The following is an 11326-nucleotide window of genomic DNA, read 5'->3' on the forward strand; positions in this document are numbered from 1 at the left end:
TTGGTTTCATAATTATTAGAGTTATAAGATTATACTCAGTTATCTCTGTAGTGGTATTGTTCTCACATATTATCCATTGTGATTCTGTTGTTTTATAGATGAGAATAATTAGAATTATAAATTAGCAAGTAAAAGAGAAACAATATTTTATGGTCAAATTAAGGTGGTTCACAACTCATGTTTGATGCAAATTGTTTTCTTTATCATTTAACATAATGACTGATCAAAGTCATTCTTCAACCAACTATTCAGCGATTTTAGTTATAAATATATCTAGTAAAAAGGGAATTAGAAATAGGAGCTTAATATATCTGAAGTGTTAGGTATCCAGCAATTTACATTGAATGTTTCAAATACCTGATTATATACAACATTCTAAAGACAATCCTGATCAAAACTGAGCTGCCGCAATGAGGAAAAGGACTAAATCTTTAATGCTACACTTAAATTAGATCATCTGTTTGCATATGACTGGAAGATTTACTCCATATAGGAATATATCTGATAGTACTGCCTCTAAAATATCGCCCTCAATTTACTATTAATATGAGTAGTATATTTTAATGTGTTTTTTATTTTTTAATTAAAATTTTTATTTTGTCAATTATAGTTTCACCTGCAGTTATGAGAGATGATACAAGATGTCATGTTACGCTCTACCGAGTTTCCCCCAGTGGTAATATTTTGCAAGACTATGTATCGCAGTATCACAACCAGGATACTAAACTGATACAGTCAAAACACAGACCATTTCCATTACAATAAGAAACTCTTACTGCCCTTTTACAGACACATCCACTTTCCTTCTCTCCCACCCCTTTCTTACTTAAGCTTTGAAAACCATTAATCTCTTCTCCATTTCTAAAATTCTGTCTATTCACAAATGTTATATAAGTGTGAATGGCTTTTTCCACCCAGTATAATGAGTCGCTTGGTGATCTATCCCAGTTGTTGATAGTGCATCCTATATATTGCTGTAGTATTGCACGATATATGGATATATCAGTTTCCTTAACAACTCACCTATTGAAGAACATGTAGGCTGTTTCCACTTTTGGTCTATTACAAATAAAGTTGCTATAAACATTTTATTCAGACTTTTTAAGTTTTCATTTTTGCAATATTAGTGGATTTATTACTTCCAGGGTTTTTTTGCTTTTAATCGTAAATTCCATGGGATTTCTAGGTAAAAAGTCATGCCATCTGCAAATAGGAATAGTTTATATCTTCATTTCTGATATTATGTCTTTTCTTTCCTTTTGCACCAGCTAGCACTTTTATCTCTGTGTTGGTAAGAAGGTGAGAGTGTACATCTCTGCCTTGTTGTTCTTTTTTACAAAATTTATTGGGATGACATTGGCTCATAAAACCATAGAGGTTTCAAGTGTACAACTCAGTATAACACCATCTGCATCCTGTTCTGTGCATCCTTAATTCCAAGCAAAGTTTCTTTTCATCCCCATATCCACCTCCCTTCGCCTACCTCCACCTAGCCCCACCCCTCCTTCCCCTCTGGCTATTGCCACCCTGTTGTCTGTGTGTTACCTGTATATGTTTTGGCTAATCCCTTCACCTCTTTCATCCAGTCCCCTGGCTCTCGCCCCTCTGACAGCTGTCCATCTGTTCCCTGTGTCCATGCTTCTGTTTCAGTTTTGTTCATCAGTATATTGTGTTCATTAGGTTTCACCTATAAGTGAGATCATATGGTATTTGTCTTTCCCTGACTGACTTATTTTGCTTAGCATAATAATCTCTTCATCTTTTTCTTGATCATAGGGAAGCAATAGGTATCTTGCTAGCTGTAGATATTTTGTAGCTGTTCATTATAAAGTTGAGGAAGTTCTTTATTCAGAAGCTCTGTAGTGAATGAGTGATGAATTTTGTCAAATCTTTTTCTGCATTGACTGATGGTGTAATTGTTCCCCCCTTACCCTGTTAACATGGAGGATTACATTGATTGTTTCATGAATATTGAACTAGCCTTGCATCCCAGAAGAAACCTCAATTGGTAATAATGTAGAATTCTTTTTTTTTTTTTTTGTATAATGATGAATAATACATTAAACATCATGGTGATGGTTTTATAAAGGTTTTTTGCATCTACAGGAGTAGGCAAAAGTACGTTTACAGGTGTTAGTATGGAAAATAATACAATAATAAATAATAATATAATAATAAACTCTTTCACATACTCACAGCCGTAAATTAATTTTTGCCTACCCCTGTATATTTATTGGAGATAATTGGTTTATAAATTTTTTGTACTGTATTTTTCTGATTTGATATGAGGGTAAAACTAGCTTTATAAATTTAATTGATAAATGTTCCCTCAGCTTCTGTTTTCTGAAAGAGACTGTACAGTGTGTGTTTTGATTCTTCTTCAAACATTTGTAGAGTGTACCAGTGAAACCAACTGGACTTATAGAAATATTGATGTTATCTATATCATGTTAGGTAACTTGTGCTCATCTGCTTTTTTTGAGGAATTGTTTCACTGTTTCTAAATTGGTAAATACATGTACGTAGTACTATTGTTCATGTTATTCCCTTATTTTCCTTTTGATATATGAAGATCTGCAAGGCTATCACCTTTTCATTCTAGGTATTTATAATTTCTATCTTCTCTCCTTTTTCTTTATCAAACTTGATAGAAGCTTGTGAATTTTATTTGTCTTTTCCAAAACATAATGTTTGTTTCATTTATTTTTCTCTGTTATTGTTTTACTGGTTTCAATTTCAGTGATTTCTGCTTGTATCTTTATTATTTCTTTATTGTTTCCTCTCTACTGCTTACTTTGGTTTCAATTTGTTATTTTTCTAAGTTTCTTGAGGTGCATTGATTTTAGATTTTCCCCTCTTTCTGATGAATGTATTTAGTGTCATAAATTTCCCCCTCAGTTCTGCTTTAGTAGTGTCCCACAAATTTTAATATTTTATTTATATTTACATTTAATCCAGTTCAATATATTTTCCTAATTTCCCTTAAGGCTTCCATTTTTATTTCCGTATATATAGAAGTACATGGTTTAGTTTCCAAGTGTTTGGAGAATTTCCTGTTATCTTTCTGCTGTTGATTTCTATTGTGGTTGGAAAATATGATTTCAATACTTTTACATTTGTTTTAGGTTTGCTTCATGGTTCAGGAAATGGTCTCTGTCAGTATATGTTCCATGGACACTTGAAAAATTTTTGTAGTCTACTGTTGTTGGGTAGAATGTCCTTTAAAGGTTGATAAAATCCTCTTGCTAATTTCCTGTTTTGTTATATTATCAACTATTGACATAGGGATGTTTAAGTATTTGTTTAGTTCTCCTTTCACTCTGTCAGTGTTTGGGTCATATGATTTCGAGCTCTGTGGTCCCATGCACACATTTAGGATTGATAAATTTCCTTTGTAAATTAACCTTCAAGCATTCTGCTATGTCTCTCTGTATCTGAAAATTTGCTTTTCTTCTTCTTTTTTTTTTTTTTCATTTTTCTGAAGCTGAAAACAGGGAGAGACAGTCAGACAGACTCCCGCATGCGCCCGACCAGGATCCACCCAGCACGCCCACCAGGGGCGATGCTCTGCCCCCCAGGGGGCGATGCTCTGCCCATCCTGGGCGTCGCCATATTGCGACCAGAGCCACTCTAGCGCCTGAGGCAGAGGCCACAGAGCCATCCCCAGCGCCCGGGCCATCTTTGCTCCAATGGAGCCTTGGCTGCGGGAGGGGAAGAGAGAGACAGAGAGGAAGGAGAGGGGGAGGGGTGGAGAAGCAGATGGGTGCTTCTCCTGTGTGCCCTGGCCGGGAATCGAACCCTGGTCCTCCGCACGCTAGGCCGACGCTCTACCGCTGAGCCAACCGGCCAGGGCAAAATTTGCTTTTCTTTATATATTATCTGATCTTATAGCAAGCAACTCCTGCTCTTCTTGGATTATGCAAACTATATCTTTCCCATCCTTTTATCTTACCCATATTGTTATACTTGACATGAATTTCTTGTAAACAGCACATATTTGGGTCATGTCTTCTAGCTCACCATGTCAATTTCTGTCTTTAATTTGTATAGGTAGATGATTTACATATAATTTAATTACTGAAATATTCAAACTTAAGTCTACTTTTTTTGTTGTTTTTTATTCTCTTTGTTTTCATGTCTGTTTTTCTTTTCTGACTTTTCTTAGGTTACTTGAACATTTTTTAGTATTCCGTAGTTTGATTTTTCTATAGGGTTTCTGAATGTATCTCTTTGTATAATTTTATTAATGATTGCTTAGATATTACATCATATATACAAAACTTGTCACTGTCTAGTGTTCGTGTTATTTTACAAGTCAAGTAATATAGGAAAATCTTACTTTTCTTTATGTCCCTTTACCACCCCCTTTTATCATATAATACAGTATCTTAAATACATACATTTAGAACCACACTAAATAGAACTATAATTTTTGCTACAACTATCAAACATATTTGGAAAACGCAAGAGGAGAAGGAAAGCCTATTTTGTACCCATATTTTTACTGATCATAGTCTTTCTTCCTTTTTGATGCTCCAAGTTTCATGCTTTTATTATTCTCTTTCTGTTTTCATAACTTGCTTTAGTTTTTTCTTTAGGGTATATCTTCTGGCAATGATTTCTTTTAATTTTTCTTTATTTCAGAATGTCTTGAATCTCCATGTATATCCCAAAGATATTTAAATTGGATATAGATTCTGGGTTAACCATTCTTTTTCTTTTAGCACCTGAGAAACATTGTGCTGCCTCTTTCTGTTGTCCATGGTTTCTTAGGAAACCTAATTGTTTTTCCCAGTAAGAAAGATGCTGCCTTCTATGCTTCTATATCTATTGCAAGATTATTGTCTTTAGTTTTCAGAACTTTGTTACTTGTCATGTATTTCTTTGGATTCTCATGCTTGGTGTTTTTTGGTGTTTTTTATTATTTTTTATTATTCAATGAGAGGAGGGGAGGCAAAGACATACTCCTGAATGTGCCCCCCAATCCACCCTGAATATCCACTAGGAGGCGATGATCTGCCCATCTGGGGTGTTGCTCTGTTGGTCAGCAACCAAGCTCTTTTTAGTGCCTGAGGTGTAGACCATAGAACCATCCTCAGTGCCTGAGGCTTACTCATTCCAAAAGAGCTTTGGCTGCAGGAAGGTGAGAAAGAGAGAGAGAGAGAGAGAGAGAGAGAGAGAGGTGAGGGAAGAGAGAGGGAGAAAAGCAAGAAGGGGAGGGCTAGAGAAGCAGATGGGCACTGCTCCTGTGTGCCCTGACCAAGAATTGATCCCAGGACATCCATATGTGGGGCCAATGCTCTACCACTGAGCTACTGGCCAGGGCACATGCTTGGTGTTTACTTAGCTTATTGAATCTGTAGGTTTATATCTTTTTGAAAAATTTGGGAAGTTTCAGTGATATTTTTCTTATGCACTTTTCTTCCCATCTCCCTCCTGGACTCTGATGATGTGAATGTTAGATCTTTTGATATCATTTCATAAATCCCCTAAGGATCCAATAATTATTTTTGAAGTCTAATTTTATTTTGTTTTTTATATTTAGTAATTTCAATTTTTTTTATCTTCAAATTCTCCAACAATCTTCTCTATCCTCTCCAGTCTACTATTGTTCCTATCCGTTGAACTTTTTATTTGTTACCATATTTTTCAGCTGTAAATTTTTCATTTGATCTTAGTTATTTCTTCTATTTATTTGCTGACATTTTGTTTATTTGGTAAGACTTTCTATTTTTTTATCTGTGTCAAATGTCATAACCATTGTTGAAGTTACTTTTTTGATGGTTCCTTTAAAATCTTTGTCTCATGATTCTAACCTCTCTGTCACCTTGGTGCTGTCATTTGTTATTCACCTTTCTATTCAGATTCACATATTTCTGTTTTTCAGTACAACATGTAATTTTCTGCTGAAATGGGTATATATTTCAGGCAGGGGAATTGGAGGTACTGCCTCATTATTGCCAAGTAGTTGTTTCCTCACTCAGCTGCTAATAATATGACCTTCTACTTGCTTTTGAATGAGTATGAAAGTGTGGTCTCCATTAGTCCTCCACTTATACTCCTTGGGTTGAGAGGCATAGAAATGTATCTTTATTGCTCCCTCCATGGCTTCCACTGATCCCATGGGGAAAGATAGCAGCCTTGTTCAAGGCCTGACTCTCTGCTAGATATCTTCTTATACCACCCTAGGGCAATGTATAGGGGCAGAAATATAGATTTTCTTAGTGGTCTTCACTGACTCAGGCAGAAGTGGGCATCATTTCTTCAAGGCAAATTGAAAGTCCATTGCCTAGTCAGCTTTCTCTGATACCACCCCAGTGGGAATTGGGGTTCCTTCTTACAGCTGTGAAAGGGTGGAAGTCTAGGCTCTCTGCTAGGCATTTGGTGGTAGGAATACATATGGCTTCTCTGTGCTGTTCAGTGGAATAGAGCAGTTATTGTTTAAAAGTTTTCTGGTATTGCCATGTTTTCCCTTGACTGGTCTTCTTCTGATATTTTGTCTGTACTTGTTGATATTCCCAGGTTGATCATTTCTTCAAGTCTAAGCCTGGGTAATAGGAGGCAAAAACAAACAAAAAACCCACAGTAAACTCACCTCAGTGTTGTTCCTCGGAATTTGAAGTTTTGGCCATTGTCATCATCCCTACCTTTTGAGCTTCATTATATTTGAGGAGTACTCCATCTTCCTAGAAATAGAGGTAATCTAGAAATAAAGGTAATGAATATTTTGAAATATGAAATCTATATCTATAAATAATGTTCTCCTGAAATTTTTCTACCTTTAAAAACCTATGGCCTGATACAGTGCCTTAGGAGGCTAACACAGAAGGGTAAAGTAAGTCTCCATAAAACCCTAAGAAGAGATGGGTAAAACTCCTCTTTGGATCCTGTCTGGAGTCACAGTTGAAAAACAAAAACAAAAAACCTATGGCTATTATAAGGCTTGTACTCAGAAGTAAAGCGATGGTACTAGTGAGTAGAAGAATGGATCTATTGATAAGCTTTGGTTGATTATACTGTGTTGATTTTTTGACCGGAAAGGGAAACAAAAACAGTCTTGAGCTTTTTGGCACAGATACAAATTTTTCATTTCCTTTTCTAAATCATGGCAGCTCCTTCTATATCAGGACATGTGCTTTGGAGACTTAAGGCTTGATAATCATAAACTATTGGTAGAAAGGACTAAGATGTTTCTTTCAGCATAATATACAAAATTCTAAATTCCAGTGGAAGTAGGAAGCTCTTTAACAGGTTGAGACAGAAGAGAGCTATTTTTGAATCAGTTATAACTTTTAAAAAGTACTTCCTGATATAGAATCTAAAATGATCTCCTTGTAACCTCTATAAATGATCTTGGGTTGCCTTTCAGTTGTTACTGAAAATAATCTACTTTCTTTCAAACTTCCTTTAAATACTTGAAAAGAACTGTGTTACACTCCTAGTGATTTACTATGCAGCCTGTTTTGGCTTGCCTACTCTTATTATTGTACTCTTGAATGAGTTTTATTCTGTACAATATTTTCCACTTAAATTGTGAAGTCGGGATGAAATACAGCATTTCTTGTGAAATCTGGCCAACTCCAAAGGCAGTGGAGGTGACTTTTTCTCAACAACACTGGAATATTTGGTTTATAGTCTTAATCTGATAGACTTTATTTTATTTTTCTTGTTCATAAGAATAGTAATTGGAGTGACGTCACGGAAATGGCGCCGTGAGCAGCGCGTCCGACAGCTCTCCCCTAAATCACAACAAATTTATCAACTAGAAACAGAAAAATTTATCCTCGGAGCATTCCGGAGTTCCACACAAACTGATAGCGAAAGGACTGTTATCACTTGAATCTGAGAGACGAGGGTGTGGAGGAATCAACCACAGGGACGTTCTTTCAAACCACAAGGAAGTGCGCCTGTGGTGAGTGAGCCCATATTTGGGAACCGCAAGCCGCCGCGGCTGAGCCGCCACCGCGAGCCGCCGCGAGCCCCCGCGAGCCGCCGCCACGAGCGGCCGCCGCGAACCACACTGCGAGCGGCCGCCACGAGCCACCGCCGCGAGCCGCCGCGCGCGCCCGGTCCGGTTGAGCACCGCTGAGGTTCCCAGCGGCCCGCACACTGCGAGTGGGGGTCGCCGGCCACCGGTGCCCGGAGCGCCCCATTCGCGTGCGTGCCTTGGGCATTCCACGCGCCCAGGGCGCCCTGCTGGCCCGCACACCCAGGGGGCTCCATTATCCTGCGCCTGGTGCGGTCCAGCCGCCAGCGGCAGGGCGAGCCGGAGAGGCTTGGGAGATTCTCTCCGTGGGCGGGGCACCTCACCCAGCCATTCAAGCTAACAATCAAGCGTTGGGGGAGGGGCGCGAGCAGGCAGCCTAAAATACCTTCAGAAGCACAGCTGCGACCCAATCACTGAAATTAGCTTAACCCATAAAATCTGCGCACCCTCGGTTCTAATTGATAAGATCTCTCTCAGTTCAGCGATCCAAGACAAGAGGATCCAAGACAAGAGGCGTGATATTTTTTAGTGCCTCTCGCTAAAGGGGCGGGGGCAACTTCTGATTGATAGAGCCTCCATATTCAGGGATAAACGCTAACAAGAAGGACTTGGCAGATAATAAGGTCTATACTACACTAGTCGTAAGCAGAGACTAGTGCCTCTTCTTCCCTGCAAAAACAGGCTACAAAGTGTGGAAAGCCTGGGTTGAGAGGTCCAACTAAATGATAGGCGCTGAACAGTCACCTTAACAACAATTGACTCCCACCCCCGCCTGATTACCCTGGAGGCCCTGACTGTCAGAGCCTTTCCCAAAGCCTTGCACTGAGTGGGGATAGAGTGGGGATTTCCCAGCTCTTTGAGCCTCTTACTCCCCAGGCAGAAGCAGTTGCAGCCTTATAGCTGGATCACCAGGCTGCTAATTCAGAAAGGGGGGACTAGGAGAGAGAATCCAGGAAAGCAAACTCTCTCATCGTTGGACCCTGCAAACGCCAACAAGCCTTTACTTCCAGCAAGACTAAAGCCAATTATATGACATTGCCATAGAATCCCATCAACTGCAAATCCCTACCTAAGAGTGACACAGGGGCAGAGCCTGGGGTACAGAGTCACCGACCAGGAAGAGGGAGAGAAAAGAAAAAGGAAGAAGTTAACCTCTCAAAATCAAGAAAAACCCACAGACTTTACAACTTGATCCACTAATTTTTTGTTGTTGTTGTTGTTGTTTGTTTCTTCTATCTTTCTGCCTTTATTTCCTCCACCTCGGTCCTTCTATTCTCTGCCCATCTTATGCTTCCCCTTTCTTGAACTACACTACCCATGAGTGTTGCATTTTATTTTTCTTCTTCATCCTCACCCTCCTTTAAGGTTATACTCCAAAACACTTAACTCTCACTCTCTCCTCTTTTTTTTTTTTTTTTGTCTTGCTTTAGTTTTTTTCTCTTCCTATTTTATTTCTTCCTTCGTTTTTCTCTTTTTCTTATTTTTTCCTTTCTATTCGTTTTTTCTTTTCTCATTTTACTTTCCTCCCATATAATCCTCAATCACGAACAAATTAGTTAATTTGGGACTCAAGGCTTTTTTTTGGCTTTATTTCTCTTTTTTGCTTTTGTTTTTATTTTTTTTTCTTGTTTGTTTATTTTTGTGGCATTTTGGGTCCTCCCAACCCAAGGTCTCCATTGTATTTAGTCTTCGCTCCACTTAATACAACAGATTTTTACTTATTATTTTTATTTTTTCTTCTTTATTATTCTTTTTTGGTCCTTTTTTCTGGTTCCCTCTTATCCCTCTCATTATATCTCTTAGTTGACCATCACTTACAAGCAAATCATCTTATGCTTGTCTAAGATTTTCTTCCTTTTTTTTTTTTTTTTTTTTTTGCATTTAGTAGGTCCCTACTCCCTTTTTTTGCCCCTTGAACTCTTCAGCCCAAATCAGGGCCTCCATTATAGGCACGATATTTCCCTGAGGAGGGGAGAGGAGGGAAAGAGAAGAGAGAAAAAAAGGGGGAAATAATAAATTATTACTGTTTTTTTTTTGTGGGGTGTTTTACCTTTTTTTTTTTTTTTTTTTACTTTTTACTCTTTATTAATTCTAATTAGTGCTATCAATAAGACCACCCTCAGATGCCGATAAGAAAGAGGAAATTGAATATTATGGATACAAAAGAAAGAGAGGTAACACAAATAGATGTAGAAAAATCTATGGAGAAAAGACTTAACATATTGGAAGCCTTGGAGCTAAATGACAGAGAATTTAAAATAGAAATCTTAAAAATACTCAGAGATATACAAGAAAACACAGAAAGGCAATATAGGGAGATCAGAAAACAACTCAATGAACACAAAGAATATATGTCCAAGGAAATTGAAACTATAAAAACAAATCAAACAGAAATGAAAAACTCAATTCACGAGCTGAAAAATGAGGTAACAAGCTTAGCTAACAGAACAGCCCAGATTGAAGATAGGATTAGTGAAATAGAAGACAAACAACTTGAGGCACAACAGAGAGAAGAAGAAAGAGACTCAAAAATAATAAAAAACGAGAAAGCCCTACAGGAATTGTCTGACTCCATCAGAAAGAATAACATAAGAATAATAGGTATATCAGAGGGAGAAGAGAAAGAAAATGGAATGGAGAATATACTCAAACAAATAATAGATGAGAACTTCCCAAACCTGTGGAAGGAACTAAAGCCTCAAATTCAAGAAGCAAACAGAACACCAAGTTTTCTTAACCCCAACAAACCCACTCCAAGGCACATCATAATAAAGATGACACAAACCAATGACAAAGAAAAAATTCTCAAGGCAGCCAGGGAAAAGAAGAGTACAACATATAAAGGAAGGCCTATTAGATTGTCATCAGATTTCTCAGCAGAAACTCTACAAGCTAGAAGAGAGTGGACCCCAATATTTAAAGCCCTGAAAGAGAGGAACTTTCAGCCAAGAATACTATACCCATCAAAGGTATCCTTCAAGTATGAAGGAGATATAAAAACATTCACAAATACAGAAAAGATGAGAGAATTTATCAACAGAAAGCCTCCACTCCAGGAAATACTAAAGGGGGTTTTCCAACCAGATTCAAAGAACAAAAGAAAACAACACCGCAAGTAACAGCTCCACCAAGAACACAATAAAACCAAACTTAAACTGTGACAACAAAGGAAAAAAAGGGGGGAGAGGATGGAGATTAACAGTAGCAAAGGATGATGAAGTGCAGAAATACTTATAAGATACGGTACTACAATGAATATGGTAGGTACCCTTTTCATTACTTAATGGTAACCACCCTTAAAAAAACCACCACAAAAACACTTGACTTAAAAAAGGTAGC

At 37.9% G+C, this 11326-nt stretch overlaps 1 pseudogene; it reads left to right on the forward strand.

Moving 5' to 3' along the window:
• The first annotated feature begins 6775 nt into the window (after positions 1-6775).
• Positions 6776-6905, forward strand: LOC136336699 (small nucleolar RNA SNORA26; annotated as a pseudogene).
• Positions 6906-11326: the final 4421 nt, after the last annotated feature.

This window comes from Saccopteryx bilineata, chromosome 4, assembly GCF_036850765.1.
Source record: "Saccopteryx bilineata isolate mSacBil1 chromosome 4, mSacBil1_pri_phased_curated, whole genome shotgun sequence".
NCBI lineage: Eukaryota > Metazoa > Chordata > Mammalia > Chiroptera > Emballonuridae > Saccopteryx > Saccopteryx bilineata.